General features: G+C 38.9%; 1 long non-coding RNA gene across 1 annotated transcript in view; it reads right to left on the bottom strand.

The window, feature by feature from the left end:
* The window catches only part of LOC147601849 (uncharacterized), a 64,847-nt gene extending 42,668 nt beyond the window's left edge, over positions 1–22,179 (bottom strand). Inside the window, exon 1 of the long non-coding RNA XR_015257887.1 lies at positions 21,546–22,179. This is a non-coding gene — a long non-coding RNA (uncharacterized LOC147601849). The remainder of the gene's footprint in view (positions 1–21,545) is intronic.
* Between the last annotated feature and the right edge of the window lie 202 nt (positions 22,180–22,381).

Below are 22,381 nucleotides of genomic sequence, written 5' to 3'. Positions count from 1 at the left end.
TGAAATTGGCTACCACGTTCAGAAATTACTAGAGGACTGTTAGACAAGCAGATGGATGGATGGAGGAACAGAAGAGCAGGATAATCAGGTAATTTGTCTTTCCCTATAAAAACCGTTTAAAAGAAAAGGGGCACATTAAAAGTAGGCCGTAAATCAAGGAGAAAGTTCCTACTCATGTTCTTGTTTGATTAAGAGTTTTCCAAGGAAGATGGTGGAAATGCCATCCCTTGAAACTTTTAACCTTACTTGACAAAGCATCTGTGAATATAAGATAATAAATTACCCTGTACTCGAAGTATTTTAAAGTGAATAATTAAGTATTTTCAGTAGAATTTTAGTAGAAATCTATATACAGAGATGGTTCCCTGTCATATCTGTCTTCATGTGAGCAAATATATGTGCATACATAACATACAGAAGTTCATAAATGTATGAAACAGTTTCTAATTAAAATCTCCTTCGGTAAGTCTTCTTAAAATATGAAAAAAGTCACTATATCAGAATGGAAATCCATAAGGCTTAAAACAGTCACTGTAGGTCTTAGACCACAAATTTGTCCCCGTTGGGCTGCATATCAAATGACCATTTCGAAGAAGTACAATGAAAATAATTGGGTTTATTTAACATTTGTATCTGAGTGACTCTTCCTCAGAGTCAACCTGTGCGTGTGGTTTTATGTCCTTTGTCATTAATCATTCTGAGGAAAAACAATCTTAACTATCTCCTCAAAGCACACATGGAGAGCTTTATTGAAAAGAATGTACCTGGCAGTTAATAAAAATCTCTTTACTTGTACAGCTATCTGCCAGTGTTCACTGTGTGTACAATTACAAAAAAAAAAGAATACCCTTTACTCAATCTGTCAGTACAGAGCAAATTAATTTCCTTATGAAGAACCCAGTTCAAATTAGTTTCTCCTCAGCATCTTTATTGTTTAACATAATCTTTGCAGAATTTCCTCATCTAACATTTGGAGCTGTGTTTCATTTTATTCCACAGACCTAACTACAGCAGTCGTCAACTGCTCTGAGTCCCGCAGCGCGTGCAGACATATGGCGATGAGATTTAGTAATGTAAATGCAACATTCATTACAGGGTCACTGGCTGGGAGGTGGTGTTAAGATTCTGGGATCACAAAAGCTAAAAGTATGATCATGTAGTTTATTGCAAAAAGACTCAGAAACATTCACTGGTATGTACACCCACAGAGCCATAATACATACGGGTTATATTAAACTAATATAACCTCTCTTTAAAAAAAAAAAAGGCAAAAAAACCCTTGAATGCCATATTCATATATCAGTTCTTATTTTCACTAAGTTTTATTTTTATATTCAGCTTTTTATTAACAGTAAAGGCAAAGAGAGAAAGCAGGGAATAATACAGCACACAAAAGGAAATCCCAGCTGACTACTCAGTGGTAAGCAAGAGAGAACATTTGCACTTTTAGGAATTTTTTAGATGGCTATGCAAGGCTGTAGAGTTTCCATGTGCTCTCCTTACTAGTAGCTACAGGTAGGACAGGTACCCCTGCTTTCCTTAAATTGAGTAGCTGAAAGCTCAAGTTTAAAAGTCTAAAATTGTTCTTGAATTCTTATGTAAGTCAGCAGATGATGTTTTATTTTTTGAAATGTGAACGTTCAATCGAGGTCCTACAGAACTCAACAGGCACTGCATGTTTTCAGCATCTTTAAAAAGATTTGGAAACTTTTAATTAAAAGCCAAGTACAGACCCACAAAGCAAAAGTTTAATCCTGCTCAAGTCAATGCTAACCTCCTGCCTTCAAACTTCCCATTGATTGCAACATGGTCAAGATTTCACCAGGAGATTTTAAAAGAGGCTTCACAAGTTACTGGAGCCATATCCTTCTCAGCTCAACTGATCAGTCACTTTTTGTCCTACTGAAACAATTAGCAAAGTTGCAATGAAAGTTGCTTTACCACAAATACACCTGGAGATAAACTTTTCTCTTCCCGGCTCAATGGTAACATCAGAAAAAATGTGTCTAAAAATCTTTCTCATTTGAAAGAAGTTAAAGTTAGACTTTAGGTGTCAAACCCAGGATGACTTGGCACAGTAAACTGGGTTTCAGAGCAGGCCATTACTTCTCAAGCTCAGGTCCCAAGGACTTACTGGAATTCAGTCATTTGGTCTTCTACTGCTAAACCCACTATGGTGATACTGCCCACAACTTCAATAATGGCTGAGGTGGTTACAGCACTTAAAACTCAGAAAGGGTGGGCAAGATGAAACCTGATGCAGGATTGCTGTCTCATATTTCCGTATGTAAGTTGCATCCAAGTTGTACTTTAGGCATGAAAAAGTTATTTTGCAATATTCCCTAAGTTCAAAAGCACATTCCCACAGTGTGAAAAGAGAGCAGGTATTAAAGCTGCTTTGGAAAAGGTTAACCTACGTCAGGATGTACATCGACCTGAAGATAAGAAATATGCCACCTCTAAACACGTGCGGCAAGCAAAGACAAAGAGCTTCCAAAATTGGAGAGAAAACGAAACTGCAAGATGTTTCTTTCTGCTATTCCACTTTGAGTCAACTCTGTGAGATGCCTGCTCCAAGCCCTGCGCTGCCCAGTTGGTACTCTCTAGAGATGGGATGCTCATCTCCATGATGCTCACACAATGCAACGCTTTACAGAGTGTTCGACCCACTGCATTATCTCTGAGCTCTGAAAGGCTTTCTGAAATACTGGCTAGTGCCTCCTACGCAAATATTTCTGCTTTTCTACAGGGAGAACTGTGGATTTCTAAATCAGCAGTTTGGATTGTTAAAATAAATCTGTATTTTTCATATTGTGTTTCTATTTAGTATGCTTGCTTTCAGTGGCAAAATCAAACAGAAGGAACATTAAAACAAAAGGTGAGGAATCAATCAAATATAACATGAAAATTCTTGCAAAAGTATGGTCACAGAATTATACTTTTAGCATGATCAGAGTTGCTTGTGCATATAAGTGGTTGGCACAAGAAGTATACAATAATGAGTAAAAAAGTATTTCTTGTATGAATTTTTTTTTGCACTCTCTTCTCAACCTATGAGACAATTCCCTTTTTTACATGACATGAAATACATCAGGAACATTTTAACATATTAACATAGTTAATTAACATACCCTGAAGTTAGTTATTCCTCATTGCAATACTGTTACAAAGATCTGCACAAGCAGAAGGACTTTCCTTGGTATAATTTTGTCAATGAAAACTATCGCACTTGAGCTCATGGATTTAAGTGTGCACTAATCCATATTGTTCACATATGATCAGTGAGTAGTTCCACTAAATTAATGAACCACCCAATGTTTCAGCTATATCTTGATCCAGAGCCTACAACTGTTTCTCTTTTAATCTCAGTATAACTAATGTAAACAGGAAAATACACTGTGCTATAAGCAGTGAAATCCAAAATACAAATACACTGAATTGTATTCCAAGCTAATTTGAACTCCGTACGAGTAAAATCTGGAAAACTCGATTTTATTTTAGTGAACTGATGTGGCATGTTGTTGTTTATAAGGTAGCATGTAGAATCATCCCTTACTTCCAAGCCTTCAGTTTTCAGAGTTGCTTAAGCAGTATTTAATTATAGTTCTGTTAGAAGACCTTAAAAGTACACTGAATTATGAAGGGATGGAATAGCTAGTAATATGCATACAAATATGAAGACGCCTTGTCAGACAGTCTGTTGGTGTTTGTAGTTTGCAAATTAAGGTGCCTTATGAACTCTGGAACCTTTGGACTGCTTCATATGAGCTTGTTATCAAGACAGGCAGCCAGACACCTTCAGCTTTTCTATGAAAAATAGATATTCTTCTATTTATGTCAACATTGTGTAAATCAGCTTGAACATTTTCCTTAAGGGATATCATTACATTTTGTACCTACGTACACAGTTGAATAATTCAAAATCTACATCCTCCTATCCTCAGGCAGGGCAAAGCAACACATAGATGAAAAGAAAATTTAACTTCCACAACAGCAATAGCTGGAGCGAGTCAGTTTTTATTTGAGCTCAGGGTACAGAGCTACTGAAGACATTTTCAGTACTTGTAGTAACAGCTGTGAACCCTAGACATATTTTGCCAATGGGAGGACAAGCATTTTCCTCTGAGTAACTAAACCTGCCTCTAAGGGGCTGCATTAGCAACATACACATCCTTTGAAGGGAGTAAAGAACACCGTCTTTGCTACAATCTTGACGCAGGCCCAAAAGACCAAGGCCCTTAGGGTCATAATTTTAAGCAGCACTACCCACACCTTTCCCCTTAGTCATGTACTAGATGTTTACTTCACCACTATGGGAAAAGAATTACGAACAAGTTAATTTCTGCTTTTGTATTTCTCATTATTTCAGCAGTTTGTAAAGTCTGATACATAGAAAGGTCTTATTACAGACTGATTATAGGCTGGTTGCCACAAAGATCAAAGACCTTTTAAGCTTCATCAACCATACGGATGTGCCTTGTCTTTTTAAAGGGCTGATTTTTCCCTGAGGATTTTAAAGTTCTACTGTATTAAGTAGAATTTATAATAATTCCAGGTAAATTCAGGATGACTGTGAGACTCAACACAGAAGTACACAAAACTGATGGTAATTGTGCAAAACTGCTAAGTTCTTTGATGTCAAATTTCTTAAGCTTGTGTGATTATATTTTCAAATGTAGATACATTAGCAAGATTAATAAAATACAGTTTAAGTTTTGTTGCACACTTGATTAGCTGCAATCAAATATTTATCAAAAAAGCTGGTTTTGTCTTCGTGTCTCACGGCTGAACCATAACACCAACAGGCCCCTCCCACCCCTCAACAAACACGCACTCACGTTCTGCAACCGAACCTTCAAATTCTCCTTATCTACTTGTACTTGATGAACATGAGACATGATGCTCTACATCTTGCAGCTAGTTACACACCTGACAGCCTGGCTAACATGTAAGTGTTGATCTACTTGGCTGCCAGGAAATCCACCTGAAAATCAAGTCTCTCATCCTCTGGCAGATGAACAAATAAGTTCAGGGGCTGTCTTCAGTCCCTGGAACTGCTGCAGAAGATTCTCCCTTCTGGGATCTGTACCCTAATTTTAAACTTGACTGAACTGGCCTGCAGGTTAAACAATTGTTACAAAGGGACTAACAGAGGCACCTGCGGCATGACTGCAGAAGCCTTACTTCCTCACTGAACTGGGTTAAAAACTGACTCGCACCTGATCTCAGAAGTCACTACATGTGAAGTAATGATTGTTGAATGCAAGAAAAAGTATTCATCTCAGCAGTTCAACTAAGGTTTTACCAGATCACATTTATAGGAGGTGGCTCTAAGTTTTAATAATCCACCTATCTCACTACCTCACAATTTTCACTATTTCAAATCCTCTAAAGCCAATGAAGTCCACAGCGAAGGGCTCCTCACTGCATTATCAGTTCAAAGCTCTGGCAAGGAATAACCTTACACTTTTGAAAATCCTCCTTTAAGTCCTTCCTACACACACCTGAAAGACAAATGAGATGAACAGAACATGATGTTTATCCCTTGTACAGCGTTACTGAAATGTATGAAATAGAAATTTTTCCTGAAAATGTTCTAAATTTTACATCAAAAAACGGGAAGTTAAGAACTATAACAATGCATACCACGTAATGATAAGCAGCCCTTAAAACAAAGCTCCCAAAGCCTCTAGAGAAAAATATACATTAAGTGCACTATCACATTCACCAAACTTAATTCTTCAAAATGTGTGACCATAGGAATGTCAAAAAGTGGAAGACACCAGTACTACAGAATCTAGAATATTATCTCCCAACAATCTGCAATAGAAACAGCAGTTTCTTGTAAAACCAATGCTGTCCTCTTGTTTGCGTGCCATGTAAGATATGTGCACAGTAACCATGAGTGTCACAAATGTCAGGAAAAATCTGCAGTTTCTATTATTTCACAGCAACTTCAGAGTACACAAACAGCACAGAATCAGTCCCACTGTCTTAACATTGTTTAGCAATGTCATCATTAACAATATCTTCAAAGGAGATGCCGGCCTGTCCAACTTCATTTCAGACTCTGAAGTCTCCCTGTGATTTCCAAGAGAGCTGGACATAGTTTTATTTGAATTATACTTCTCTTGTCAACTGATTTGCATTTTATGCCCAAGTTAAATAATACCAAAGCCTCTAAGAGATATAACATTTCCTAGAACCTATGTTCTGCCCTGCTGTTATTCCGCAAAAGCAATCCTGAGTACAGGTATACAAATGTAAGGAACTAGGTTTTGGCAAATTTTGCCCATCAATTAAATGTTTACTATCTTTTTTAAAAGTAAAACAAGCATGCTCAATCAAAACTGAAACTTGGAAACACGGCTGAGAAGCTAGCTACTAAAACTACAAAAACACTACCAAAAAAAAAAAGGAATTCATAACAAGTGGGAGAGCACAAATGTCCCATTAATTTCCACAATTAATATGGACAGGTCAAAATCAACACTGTAGCATGTAAGTAATAACTGCTGATTTATTGCACATCACAAGCTTTCCTTGGAGGAATATAGAGGACAAAATTTGCAAGCCAGTTCTAGTTTTATTGAAGTATCAGCAAGACACAGGGATAACTCACTAGGGCCGCGGGAGCGTAGTCTCGCCTAATGAGTAATACGTGATGCAGCACATGCACTTCAGGAATGGCCGTACACGTGCACAGCCTCTCCCATTGCACATACTGCTGCGTTTGGCATGAAGACAAAACAGAGGGTCTTGGCAAAGGCAGAAGAAGTTCAAGAGGAAACCACAGCCTCTCTAAAGAGCAGAGACAGCAGCTCCTAGAAACAAGTGCATAGGCACAGGCCATCCGCAGCAGCCAACACATGGCATAGAGCACACACGCATCCAGCAGCTGCAAACCTCCTCCCACACATGAATGTGAAAACCTTCCAAGTCCTTTCCCCACTTCTGTTTTGTTCACAGAGCTCACCCTTCTCTTAGCAGAAAAAACTTTAACTTAAACCTCTACTTACCTATGATCATAAAGAAGTTTACTGTTAAGAGTAATACCTGAATGCATGAAAACTCTCTAGTTTAATTACAGGAAGAAAACTGTGAGCATCATTTGCTCTCTCTATGCAACTGCACATACATGAAGTATCTTTAACCTACATGATGATAGCTATAACAATTACATTTTATTTAAAGTGTATGCCATTGCTTTTACACTTAGATGTAAAATGTAATATAAAAATATTATTGCTGTAGTTGTGCTCTGCTTCCTGACCAAATTTCCTTCAAATGTGATGCATACACTGAGAAGACTTCCCTCCCTCGTCCAGGGATATATTAAATATCTTGGGAACACGCTGCCCCAAGCAACGGTTCTTTTCTATATCCATAAACAAGAATATGTTCCAGAGTTTTCACTATCCTCTGGATTTGTTCCCAGAGTAATTTCAGGAAATTTCTAGGCCTTTCTGTATAAGTGAGCTTTTCTAAAATACTCTTTAGGAATAGACTCTAGAAGCGGACGGATGACAAACAGTGGAGTCCAGCAGGAAATAGATTATTAGCAAAGCCAGCATTGACACACTTCTTTAGGGCTTTCATTTTTTTAAAAAGTGATGAGTTATTGGTGAAAAACTAACATCATCCATTTTGGTCTTCCGAACAGCCTCTTAGTTTTACCTGTGGCATGCAACTATATTTGTCTGATACCTTCATCCTGCTTAGCATCATGATGTTTCCTGAATTTGTGCTAGTGAGACAATGCTCTGCCTCATTTGATTAGATAAATAACTACATTTCGCATCACTCTCTTGTCAACGTGAAAACATCAAAATGATTCTTGAACAAAAATGTGTCTCCTGTCCTCTTTTGAACGAACAGCCCTTAGCGAGGTAGTGAGAGGGCTGTTCCAGAAAATAAAGTAGCGAAAGAGAGAGCAGTCAGCGATCAATCTCAAGGCCTATTAATTCCAGTTCCCTTAGGAATTGTACCAACTCTGTTTTTATTGACATTACAAAACACAGATAGGTGTGAATTATCCTCTACTGGAGGTGAATACGGAAGCATATTAAAAGCAGTACCATTTCAACAGGACTTCCCAGTTCCTGCCATTTGAATCAGTTTTTCTTCTATCCCACATAGAATGTTTATCAAAACTTTTCAACACTGGAAAGGATGAAATATACTCAGAGGAAAACAGACTGGCCAATATTTAGGGAATAGGTCTTTGATTCTTAAACATTTCTAAAAGGCTGTAACGAGAAGTGATTTTTTTTTTAAGTATTTAACATAAAGTACTTGTTTACTGCATTGGACTTAAACTGATCCTGTAATTACAATAATTTCATATTTACATCTGACATAACTATGGATCAAAATTTACATGGAAACATTTGCTTGAACGTAATTGCACTTGCAAGCATTCTCTCCCACTAATATTTAAACTTTTATCTCAAAGTATTCCAAGACAAACCATTGATGCATAGCTAAACAACTTGGCAGACTGGAAAAGCAATATGTCAACAATTCTTCAGGTTATTGTTGTCTCAGCACAAAAAAAAAAGCCCATACTCACTTTATGAAAAATATTACAACATCTCTGGAGTATACAAAACAAATTGGTTTTAATGCAGCAGTTTTGGCTCATATTAAAAGCATGTGGAGATTAGTTTCTCTCTTTTTGAAGGTAAAATCAGTTAACTCTGCCAACATTTAGAGGAAAAGTTCTGATGCTCTTAAGTCCTCCACAAAACCACCCACGTTCCAAAGTTATCTTTTAGTGACAACGTAGACATCATGTGAAACACTACACACCTAATGTTTTAAATTTATGTAATATATTCTTTTTGCAAGCTCTCAGGTATAAGCAAGACATTTCATTTCTAATTTCATTCTGAATAGGTCCTTTTAATAAACAGACATTATTTTCAGGATACAATAAACCAGTTCAATCTGATATTTGAAGCAAAGTGTCAATAAATACATGCATTTTTATACTGTTTTGCAAATGAATATTGAATAGAATACTGCCACCTTTTGGCTATGATCTGGACATAAAATGAGACTTCTCTGTAAAACTTCTAAAAACATTTGACATATAATGATTATTCTAAAGAACTCAATATGTCAACAGGCTAATGTTATGATTATCATTAACACCCTGTTGAAGTAAAAATAAAACTTTTCATACTTAACTGCATAGTATTATCCTATTATTTCTCAATAATGAGCAAGCACTTTCACAAAGGCTTTTGTCTTATGAGAAAAGAAGCAGGCGTAGTTTTGATATCAAACTAATGGAATCACTACTTTACAATCATGCAATTCCTCTACTGCTTAGAGTAAAATAATAATACTTTTGTCTAACTCATACACTCAACTGCATAAATACTGATTCACTAACTGATTCTCAGAAAATTCTTACTGGAGAACTGTTGAGTCTGATATTAACATATAAGCATTTTAAAACACAGGTGAAAAGCACGTAAGTCTTGCAGTAACTTTCAAAAGAAGGGCTCTAAAGTCTCTTTCTGTGAACAAATGATGCAGTGTAGAAGGATACAGGGCCTGGGATTTGGGGTTAATCCCTAGCAAGTGTTCCAAGTCATTACAGAGAGATTCTCCCAACTGTGAACTAATCAGGTTTCAATTTAATTCATTTAGGCTGAATAAATTAAAAAAAAAAAAAAAAAGAGGATTTGATCCATCTTTGGGGAAGAATTTGCTGATTAAAAAGTACAGGAAAACAAGCACTCCCTTTTTTTGCTTCAGTATTTGTTTTACAAATTGGAGTGACTGGCTATCAAGCTACCTAAGGGCTACTTTATATCAGACCCTACAAACCTACAGTGAGTTTACTGTTAATTCAGCTTTCTAAACTCCATCTTTGCATTGTCAGAAAATAAATAGTAACTTGATGAAAAATACAAAGAAAACACTAAATTCCCCCAATTTAAAAGAAGAAACATTCTTACCCAACTTCCTGTAAAATGCTAATGCTGTAGTTAAGTGGAATGGGATTTTCAATTGTAAGCATTCTCATACAATCGTGTTTTAAAGAACACGCTAAAAAGCAATAACCACAACTCATTTTGCTGCTGTAAAGGTAGAGTTCTTGGATCAGCCTTTTTCCTAGTATTGCAAATACTTTATATGGAAACATTACTAAGTAGGAGGAATTCACTAGACTGGAAGCTTAATTTTCATCTACAAGTATAACCATTTGAAATATATACTGGCAAGGGCATTTTGGAATTGGACGGCATCAGTCGCATTTAGAGAATAACAAATAGCAGGATACACAATTCATACACTTTTAGCCACCAATACTCTAGTATTCCCTCTCAAACCAATTCTATTTAAAATATCTGCATTTTTTCGAGTATTGACTATTGGCACATGGAGTTTTTACACATAGGCCATCCTAATTTTCTGACTAAAACTGTGCAGGCTAAGCTTGAAACTATTTATACAGAAAAACAGTTATTCATAATTAAGCAAGTGTATAAACAATTTCATTTCAGACACTTTTTCCCCCCATCTGTCCTATTCAAAACTATTTTTACCAAAATAATCTGAAAAGGACAACAAATAATATTTGTTACTACTACTTGTATTTTGAAAATAAAATTTTAAGCAGCATTTAACTTTGACAAATAGCCTTCACTAATCCTTACAAGTCTGCCTGCAGGGATAAAATGACAAATGACTCTCACAATGGGGCTTATTAGACTCCTAGAATATTGCTCTAACATGGCCCTTCAGGAAATACTATTTCAGATTATATCAGCACTTCCATTTTTCAGGCCCTAATAGCTCAGCCTGAAAAAAATAGCCAACCAAAAAAAAACCCCAAAGAACCCACACACACCCCTTCCCTGTGGGATGAAACTTAACACGTAACATCGTGAATGAATGATGCTTCAACAACTTAAAACATATCACAGTTTCATAACATTCTGTGCCTGTATGTAGCTCATGATGCCTGTATTTTTGAAACACAATATTGTAAAAGATTAGCATAGGCAACAGAAGTCTTTCAGTATTTTGGGAGGGGAAAGGAAAATCAGATCTCTTATATTTCTTTAAAGATCTTAAGGTGATTTAGGATAGTGGGGAAAATGCTGTGCTGCTGCAGGCAATAATATTATCTGTTACGCTAATGCTCTGGTCCAAATCCTGTATCTGTTTCTGATCCTCTAAAATCCACTGCAATCAACTGATCCTTCCCACTGCCTTCAAAAGGTCTGGATCAAACTCCCTAAGATTATATCATGCCACAGGAGACTAGCTACAATGACATGATACCGGGCATTTAGAAATACCAGTCTTGTTAGGCAAGAAACGAGTAATTATTGAGATCTAAGACATCATAGTCTGGTGACTGGAAACAATAATACAAATTGTGCAGAGCAGTATTGTATTACACATATAACAGTGAGAAAGGAAAAGTCAGCTTTCCCTTCACGTTCCTTGCTGAGGGTGCATTTAGAATGGGGATTCTGAGCCAGTTCGTACCAGGAGAGGCAACCACAGCATCTCAATAAGCAGCTAATCTCCCTTTGTTGTCAACAGGGAGAGAAGCTCACAACCACAGGGAGAATTTGATAATTTGATGGGAGTGTCTGTACTATTCCTCCTTCCACTGCTTGTTCCCAAAGGAGCCAGCTGGGTCTTCATTTATTACAGTATCTGCTATAAAGTCTGAGTTGAGTGGTGGACTCCGTAGCTGGATATTAATACCAGGTTAATATTCTCACTTCAGATAGTCCTTTAGTAGTCACCATTTTTCCTCACTGCAGGCTGCATCTTCCCTTTTTTATCCACTTCTTTAACTAACCTGTTATAAAATATCTTTCTTTCTTAAAACCAAATTAACTGAGAGTTAAAATTGTCTAGGCCATACAGTACAATTAATTAACAGCAAGAATAGTTGGAAAATGTGAGAATATCTGGCTCTCAAAAACCTTAGAACAGAGCTGGTAAAAAATTTATGTGTTTATATATAAGTTCAAAAAAAACAAAAAAAAAACAAAAAAAACCCAAAACAAACACCCAAAATCAAACCCCAAACAAATTTTGCCTGCTCACTACTGTGTATCCTCTACAACCTTCAGATGCGTAGGAGAGTACCTCCTACCCACCTGCGCTGTGCTTCGAATACATTGAGTTGATGTCACATCTTGTAAGTGACATGAACTCTGGATGTGTCTAGATGGCTCTCCAAGCTCTGTGGTGTCTCTCAGTCCCAGCCTCAAAAATATCCAGACCCTGCCTGTACACCTGGATTTCCTACCAAAGGAAAAAGTGCACTTAGACTTCCTTTTCATACAGAAAAAAAGATAACAGGGTGTGCAGGGAGCACAGAGCTCTTCATGAGCATAAGAGAATTTTTTTCTTTTTCTGCCCATGAGCTACTTACTGTATGTATTCTGCCTTACCTATCTGTAATACTTCAACTCATGTCCTGTTATGCAACTTGTTCCAGCAAATGTTTACTTGCTGTTTCTCTTACCCATTTTTAGCCGTATTTGGATCTGTTGTTCCATCTCCCACATTGCACCCCACAAAAATTGTCCTTAGCTTATTTCTTTGAGCTGCCTTTGTGTAATTTATTATCTCCATATGATCTTCTATTAATATTCTTACACAACTTTATCTCATGTATCAATCATCCATTCTACATATTGTCCCACAATTATCACAATGAATGTAGGCTACTGCAGCTGTGGAAGAACAATGCCTTCAAAGACAGATCTCAAACAAAAGAAGAGAAATGAACATCTTCACCACAACCCCCGCCCCCGTGAGAAATTCTGCTTTCCACTGTCTTAGACTCATTACCGACTGGAGGCCCCTACAACAATTAAGTATTGCAAGAGACCAGACTGAGGTCAGATCCTTTCCTCTTTCCTTGGTTCTGCCACCAATCTATTGTGCTAGCTCTGAGTAAGTCTTTATCATCTCCCTGCTTCAATTTTCCTCCTCAACAAATGCGCCTAAAATGTTATCCTTCCTGGAGAAGTTAATTTGAGATGAGTACAGGGAGCACTGTAAGCCTGGAATGTTTTTCTTCTAGTTAGCAGAGTGACTCAGTCCACTTCCCATGGACAAAGCCCGAGAGCAGCGATGGTTTCTTTTTGTATTTTCAGGCATCTTTGGTGCATTACTGTTGGGGGGGGGGTGGGGGGCGGGCGGGCGGGAAAGTTTAAACACTAGCAGGCAGCTGATAACTGGGTCTATACCTGTGTCAATGTCTGAAACTGAACTTTTGAACTCTCAGGAATACTGCTGCTTCCTACCGGCAATCAGTACAGCCTGGCTTGAAATTTTGATAAAAATGGGACTAAAGAGTTGCACATCCCAAGTCCTCCAATTAACAGAGACAGAACCCCCAATTAGGAGTCTGATCATGCATTGTGTTTCTCCACATAGACTACTTGAGAAAACGGGAGGCTAGGGGCCTCAGGGAAGGGCTCCCTGAAAAGAAGACGTGGCTTTGGAGAGAAGAAAGGGCCCTGGAAAGAAGGTGGTGAAAATCCCAGCTGGAGGAAAGATCCTGGAGATCAGAGGGTATGTGTGGAAACAACTGCCAGGGGGTGCTCAGGGACCTCAGTCTGTAATGCCTGAGGCCAGTAACAGTGAGCAGCAGATGATCACAATCCAGCACCACTTTGTCCCCAGTGTTCCTGGACCAGCAGTGACCTCCCTGCTAGGAAGAGAAATAAAGACCTACTGAACATGATGCTGGAGGAGAAAAGTGCATGTAAGGTCACCTAATATAGGGTAAAAGCTCTAATTTTGTTGGTTCTTGAATAAACCCAAGTACCCAGATCCACTATGGGCTGTTGGTTACTCTGCCTTGCCCAGGAACATTACAAGCTAGGATCCTGCAGCCTGTAGCAGAGTCCCATCCTTTCTGAACAAATGCTGTCTGTTTGACACCGATGCACAAGGCCATGGATGTATTAGACTAATCTGAATACAACTTTCTGGTAGGATTTGCCGTGGTGACTGTGACCAATACCACTTTGCAAATGTATCTACGTTATTTCTGAAGATAGGTACCAAAAAGGCATCCAAAGGTGAAATATCCTGCCTGTATGTATATAGCATGCTCACATAATGTCTCCAGATTGCTCTTAAATCCATGCTATATACCTCAAAGGGGTCCCACAGCAAAGGCATCTAACACTACTTGCAAGGATACACCACTATCCTTTCCCAAGCTACTCATTTCTGTGCAACTACTGCAAGCAAGCAGGACTCGGCTTGCTAGCCCCAGTACTGTCCCATAAAAGAATGGGGCAGAAGAACGGGTATGAGGCTGGGATCTCTGCCACTCCATCCTCCATGTTACTGGGGCCAGCCTAAACCCCAGTTAACAGGGCAGGCTGTCAGCAGAGTCAGCCTTAATGAACGATCTTGAGAAATGACAAATCATTTCTGCAGTAAATGCAGGTAAACATGCAGCTGCCAGGAATCCTTCTATTTAAAGAGTGCCCCTGTTTTTAATTGTAAGCTCTTCCTAAGATATCTGAAACCAATGTCCAGACCATTTTCTCACAGCAACATTTATGGTTTGGATAGAGGAACATTCTCAACTCATATGCCACACCTGCTTTGTCCGCTTGCCTAGACAACAACCCCAAGTCTCTCTTATCTTTAAATTTTGTCTTATTGCAAGAGAATAATACCCCATCCTTCTGGGATGGGGTATTGTTGGATTTGGCAACCCAGGCCAGGACACCCAGCAGGCTGGTTTATGAAAAAGAAAAAAAAAAAAAGTGGGAAAATAGTAAGTGGAGGAGATAGAGCTCCCTTCCTCTTGGTTCTGATTCTCAACTATTTTCTGATGTGTTTAAGTTTTTGTCCAGGCCCACCACCTGATTACAAAGTTATGAATTTTGAACCTAAAAAAGATGGAAGATGTATGAAGCATTAAACATCTCTCTTCCCCTGTTTTTCCTTTAAACTCTTGGGGCAGCTTACTTGAGCATTAATTTACTGTGGGATTGATCTATCTATCCGCTCCAGTTAGCAGGGCTTTTAAGATGGTTGGGCAATATTTATGTTAAGAGCTGTAGACCTCTGGATCAGAGCTGACTGGTTCCTAATGAACCTAGAGAGCAATCAGGGCATGCACAGTGCTTAAATTTGGGTACTACTTATGCTCAGGTATTTTAAAATCCTGTATTTAGAAGTCAAATCTAGGGTTGTGAATGTTAGATATCTGCAGCCCTTATTAGAGCAATACGGTATCCATAATGAGCCATAATTACTAAAAGGAAGATTAGCAGTTTCATCAAAGTTGGATTTAAGTAATGCAGTAACTAAACAAAGAAACAAATACAGTACTAAATAAAGAAGTAACAAAACATTTACAATATAAGAAAAGAAGAAAACACAACAAAAATTAATTAATCACAAGCTGGTAAACTTCTGCAGGCACTACCTAACATACACAAACGTCACAAAAAATTATTTTACCCTCCCTTACTTGGAAAAAGCTCAAAAAAAAAAATCCATTTCAAGAAATGCACCCAGTTGTATATAATGCTTGCAGTTTGCAATACTTACACTAAAGTCCTCATGAAACAAATATCCTCTCAATTTTCTATGTATTAAAAAGATTTTAAAAACATTTTAAAATATTGAAACTTGGAGGCTAACACCTTAAGTTAACATAGTTTCAAGCCCTGTTTCCTGAACAATAAAGAGAAGCCAATTTTTAAGCCACAGTTAGAAAACATATCCGTGACAAAAAAAAGAACGTAAAACAGGAACAAAGGTCATTAAACTTGTGGCTACAACCAGGTTTATATCAAATTCAGATGGTTTTCAAATTATATTAAAAAGCCTGGTGATATAAATATCTGTATCACCTTCAACTCACATTTTCATGTACCATTATTCCACAAATGTTAAATTTTTCATAACTAAACCTAAACTGATCTAACAGTCAAGGACTGAGAAGGAAGATACTATAAGAGCTGTTTGCTGTTCATCAGCATGCCAAGTTCTTTCCATATATAAACTTATAAAATAATATTCACTACAAGGTGTTGTACACCGATTATATTGGAACTTTTTCATAAGAACCTGTTATGTTTCCCCAAATAATTCCTGGGGATATAACATTTAAAAGTATTTCCCACTGGGAAAATTTTCTTTTTCCCCCCCTCTCTTTTATTTATCTTTTCTTTTTTTCTTTTTAATAAATAAAAAGAGCAACGGTCTTCCTAATGAATTTCAAGTTACTTAGCACATGATTTATTATACCCCTCAACGTATAATGCTATTTTGAAAAATAACTTCAGAACATGCATATTTTGAAAAACTTCATTTGTTTCTCTGATCTCCAGTTCAAATATACTTGAACTCCAACGATTTTTTCTGCAAATCTCTCTCGTGTGAACAATTTGGGATTGGAAAGCAGACCTGGTTTCTTTCATACTCATCCATCATCACCAATAATAAAGATTTGAGATTAAATTATGCCCTTCTTCACTCATTCCAATACCCTGGGATAAAAAGCTTTACTTACAATTTCCTTTGCCTTGTTTTGTATACTTAAAGTACACTATGTCATACTTCCAGAGCCAAATTCATTTATTCCTAAGCAATCCAACTAAGCTCACTGCAGTCTTCTGTAATTCCCAGATCTAGTTCTGCCTTCTAAGAGGCCTTTCCAAATTTCTCGTGAAAGCATGGAATTGGACAAGTGGCTAACACTGAAGATGCATGTTATTTTCAAATCAAACTATACTTTCTCCCACCTTTTCTTGTTACCTTGACAAACACCACCACAATTGTACCACAGGGGTGGAAAGATAAGGACTATTTCTGTGTGAAAGGGTCCCACTCCATTCAAGGGCTCAATGCGCCCTTGCAGCCCAGAAGGCCAACCGCATCCTGGGCTGCATCAAGAGGAGCGTGGCCAGCAGGTCGAGGGAGGTGATTCTCCCCCTCTACTCTGCCCTGGTGAGACCCCACCTGGAGTACTGTGTCCAGTTCTGGAGCCCCCAGCACAAGGACATGGACCAGTTGGAGAAGGTCCAGAGGAGGGCCACGAAGATGATAAAAGGGCTGGAGCACCTCTCTTATGAGGACAGGCTGAGAGAGTTGGGGCTGTTCAGCCTGCAGAAGAGGAGGCTCCGGGGAGACCTGATAGCGGCCTTCCAATACCTCAAGGGGGCCTACAAGAAAGATGGGGAGAGGCTGTTTAGTAGGGCCTGTTGCGATAGGACGAGAGGTAATGGTTTTAAAATAGAGGGGGGTAGATTTAGATTAGAAATTAGGAAAAAAATTTTTACGATGCGAGTTATAGAACACTGGAACAGGTTGCCCAGAAAGGTGGTGGAGGCCCCATCCCTGGAAACATTCAAGGCCAGGCTGGATGAGGCTCTGAGCAACCTGACCTAGTCAGGGATGTCCCTGCTCCTTGCAGGGGGGTTGGACTAGATGACCTTTGAAGGTCCCTTCCAACCCTAACCATTCTATGATTCTATGATTTGATATACTGCATTCTCTAAATTAAGCAAAGTGATAGACTAACAACAGGCTCAAAGCCGCAAGACATACGAGTTTCCTTGCTATTATAATTTTAACCCTGTCGTGTGCCAGTATATTCTGATAAATGCTGTATCCTTTAAGACGATGTCAGTCAGCAGAGACATCTACATGTATAAGAGATCTAACTCTTAAGCCTTTAATCTGACAGGTATCCTATATTTAAGCTATTATCCTACATGTAAGCTATGAGAAAGGGAATACTTTTTCCCCACAAGTGGAACATACACATAAAAACCTTCTCCTTAAGAAATAATTATCTCCTTGCTTCATCTATTCTTCAACACCTTTGTGGAGGGAGAAAAAAACAAAAAGTATTCCATTTACTTAGTTTACAAAAACTTAAGTTTGGTTGAAACCTTGAGAGAGAATGAATTAGAACTGACTGACTTGGATTCAAATGTTCACTTGATTCCAGTTATTGGTGAACCTTGCAACAGAAGAAAGTTTCATAAATTGTTTGGGATTTTAATAAGAGAAATATTTCCAAAAATACAGAAAATGTCACACTGAAAGCTGAGGATGGAGCCTAACAACATCCATTGGAAAACCGCAATCAGGTAAACATTACTGCCCTCAAGTTTTTAATATGGCCACCCTCTCAAGTGAGGAAAATCTGCTTAGACACTTTCTACTAGTATAAATGCAGAGTAACCCCACTGATTTAATTATCATTCCATTAAACAAGTTCTTTACTAATATCCTTGCACCAGAAAAAGTGTATCAAATAATTATGAAGTTTTAACATGATACTTCCTTTTTGGATTCTTGTGTTTCCTCTTTTTTTTTTTTTCCAAATAGGTTAAATAGCACATCAACATAGTCACCTTTTATTTTATGATGATTCAGCTGAATTATGATGTACACTTAGTGTAAAGTTGACTGTTATCCAGAAATAGTTGAAAGCAGTGAATTCTTTTAGATGTTACATTCTTGATTTTAGAAATATTTTTATTTTAACAAGCGTAAAATATTTATGGAATGCAGGAATTAAAATACTTTTTCAGTTATAAATAAAACTAAAAGAAAAAACAGAAATATCATTTCTGAATTACAAATACTGAAATGAAAAAAATAAACAAGTTACATAAGATTCGAATTGTATAGTTTATCTTCTGTGTCAAAGGACATGGAAGAAGTTAATAGGTTCAATTTCCCTTTGATGATGTGAGTCAGAAAAATATTTTACTAAGATTGCCTAGCGATTATTTAATTCTAACAATTCAAAGAATGTTGGATCCCACTGTTATGTTAACAATAAGATAAATGACAACCAATTATGTGAATGGAATCCTTCAGACAAAAGTTTCTCACTATTTAAGAACTATGAAATCAAAAGAACCAGCTCGAGCAAGACACATTCCTGTTGAATTTCTTAAGATATTTTTCTAGATAATTCTAGTCAAATGGCTTTTATTTTATGAATCAAACTAGAAGTCTTAAGTACATTGGTACTTAAGAGTCTTAAGTGCAGTAGACTCAATTTCCAAAAGGGAAGCGCTCCACCAGATTAAAGTACAGCTTCAAGATTGGTCTCTGTCAAAAATGACATTTGGCCTACAGGTTACTATGCCTCCCATAATTCCTTGGTTAGGTATTTGTGCAAGAGTTCAAAATAAAATAAAATTTCCAGTTATTCAGTTAAGATTGGCTAAGACAGTTTTGCCATGAAAGCATAAATGTATTTTAGAACAATTTTCACCAAGAGGGATAGAGCTGTTTCACTAAATTATATGGCTAAAGCAGTTAGACATGTTTTTGTTTTTTTTTTTCTCAGAACAGTAGTCCCCAGTGCAGAGTACATGCCACTCTGGGAATTCACAGCAAGCAATTGTCCCGACAGTTCATCTTGGCACAGTACTGTTCTAATGGTTTTTCTGCTAAAAGGCTCTCCCCAGCTAGTTCTTTACACCTATTGACTCATTACTGCTGTTGTTTCTTGCAGATAGTCATTAATCAAATAGAACGGAGCACTGCACAGTGCCTTGGGTGCTTTAGCCTTCTGTACTGCTGAGGACCTCCCACTGGCAGCTCTGTAATCTAACTGCCAGAAGGAGGAACGACCAATGGCAAGCTTGAACAGGCCCTGCTGAAACCCACAGAGTTATTATGGGAAAAGTATTACAGGGGGATAGCTTTCACCACTAGAGATGATGTATTTCATCAGCGATATGTAGGTACTATCTAGGTACTATTTAAAGCAATTGGTATCTATAATTACTACGAAAAATACAAGGCTGTCTTGCAGATAAAAAGCGATTCTTTTCCACAGCAGATGTTCTGAGAAGAGTTACTAATACAAAACTACACACACCACAGACTTACAGAATCATAGAATAGTTTGGGTTGGAAGGGACCTTTAAAGGTCATCCAGTCCAACCCCCCTGCAAGGAGCAGGGACATCTCCAACCAGATCAGGTTGCTCAGAGCCCCGTCCAACCTGGCCTTGAATGTTTCCAAGGATGGGCCATGCACCACCTCTCTGGGCAACCTGTTCCAGTGTTTTATCACCCTCATTACAAAAAATGTTTTCCTAATATCTAATCCAAATCTACCTCCCTCTATTTTAAACCATTACTCCTCATCCTACCCCAACAGGTCCTGCTGAAGAGCTTCTCCTCGTCTTTCCTCTAGGCTCCCTTGACATACTAGAAGGCTGCTATGTACAGGCTGGTCAGCCTCACCTCTGTGCCTGGCAAGGTCATGGAGCAGATTCTCCTGGAAACCATGCTAAGGCACATGGAGAGCAAGGAGATGATTTGTGACAGCCAACATGGCTTCATTAAGGACAGATCGTGCCTGACCAACTTCGTGGCCTTCTATGACAGGGCTACAGCATCAGTGGACAAGAGACGAGAAACTGATGTCATCTACCTGGACTTGTGCAAGGCATTTGACACTGTCCCACATGACATCCTTCTCTCTAAACTGGGGAGGCATGGATTTGACGGACGGACCACTCAGTAGATAAGGAATTTGCTGGATGGCCGCACTCAAGAGAGTGGTGGTCAATGGCTCAATGTCCAAGTGGAGACCAGGGACAAATGGCGTTCCTCAGGAGTTGGTATTGGGCCCAGTCCTGTTTAATATCTTTGTCGGCAACATGGACAGTGGGACACAGTGCACCCTCAGCAAGTTTGAAGACACAAAGCTGTGTGGTGTGGTCGATACGCTGGAAGGAAGGTATGCCATTCAGAGGGACCAACTTATATAAAAATGCTAATAACTCAGGGTCAAGTGAAGAACTGACTTTATTCATCCTGCGTAACTACTTTTTTTTTACTTACAGGACACCTTCTAACATTGTAACCATCGAGCTGCTCTGAAGGTTTACCTCTAAAAACCAGCATGCCACATTCTGAATTCTGTAGCCTTTACATCTTTCTGTTAAGGTACAAATAATATCAGTAGCAGCCTGAAGAATGGCTTAGTAAATGTACTCCCTCCTTATTTCTCATTTTCCATTCAAATTTAAAACAAACTAACCAACTCTAAAACTAATCTGTACTACAACTATATTAACTTGCTATTCAGCACAAACAGCTACTGTAGCCACCATAGACTTAGTCTGTAGTTTTAAACTAAAAGTTTAAAGGAATAAATTTTTTACAATGACGGTGGTATAACACTGGAACAGGTTGCCCAGAGAGGTGGTGAATGCCCCATCCCTGGAAACATTCAAGGCCAAGTTGGATGGGGCTCTAAGCAACCTGATCTAGTTGGAGATGTCCCTGCTCCTTGCAGGGGGATTGAACTAGATGAACTTTAAAGGTCCCTTCCAACCCAAACTACTCTATGATTCTAGATGATTCACTAAGCAAACGATTTAGGCCTCTGGTCAGGGAAGGCAAAGTTTCCTTGGGACAAAGGCTTGAGTCATACTTTATGTGAAGAGATGAGGCTTGACTCACTAGAATCAACTGCATATCCTGACAAAAATCAGCAGAAAACTTACAAAATATAAAAGCAAAAAGTACCTTTTCTATCTTTCAGTGTTCTGGTGAGTTAACGTCATGGTGAAGAACTTGGCTTTTTCCTTACTCTGGATACAAGAAATATCCAAGTTATCATCCATATTAGTCATTCCTCTGTTTCTGTTGTAATCTCAACAAGACTTCCACACTAGCCTGGATTTCACTTTGTAAGCTACTGCCCACCAGCTCCCCAGCTTCCTTATTGCATCTCACCTGTCATGCCCTCACCACTAAGAGCTCAGAACCACGGCGTACATGGGTCAAAACTGAAATATTTCACCTGGTGCCAAAGGCAGTTTAGGCCTCCTTCCAGTTCTGCTTTACCAGACTAAATCAAGACAAGCTCCCACACCTAGCACAACGTGCTGGGGCTGGATTCACACCTCAGAGCTACTCTGTAATGCTTTTGGGAGAAACTGATCACTTCAGAAATCAAGCTCTGTTAAGCTGACCCCACAGCAAGAGACAAGCTGTCTCTGAGCACTTACTAACGCGCTGTGCTGGCGCCTTCACGCAGCCCGCGGCACACGCGGGGCCGTGGGCGCAGGCAGGGCCCCGCCTCAACCCCGCAGAGCGCCGGCCCCACCGCACCGCGCGCCCGGCCAGGCCCCACAGCCGCCTCAAGCAAAGGAGAGATAACCAGCCCAGGTCTCAGCCCGGCCATTCCCTGCGCAATGACAAAGGAAAAGCCCGAAGCTCGGCGCCGAAGACCCGCTCGCGTCCCGCTGCGGGGCAGCCCCCAGCCCAGACCACCCGCCACCACCACCGCACACAGCGACCACCAACACACTGCGCTTGCGCTCGTCACCTCCCCCACTTCAGGTCGGGGCCGGCGGGGT

Source organism: Chlamydotis macqueenii, chromosome 2 (genome assembly GCF_036417535.1).
Source record: "Chlamydotis macqueenii isolate bChlMac1 chromosome 2, bChlMac1.mat, whole genome shotgun sequence".
NCBI lineage: Eukaryota > Metazoa > Chordata > Aves > Otidiformes > Otididae > Chlamydotis > Chlamydotis macqueenii.
This window is presented reverse-complemented; position numbering and strand designations above follow the sequence as displayed.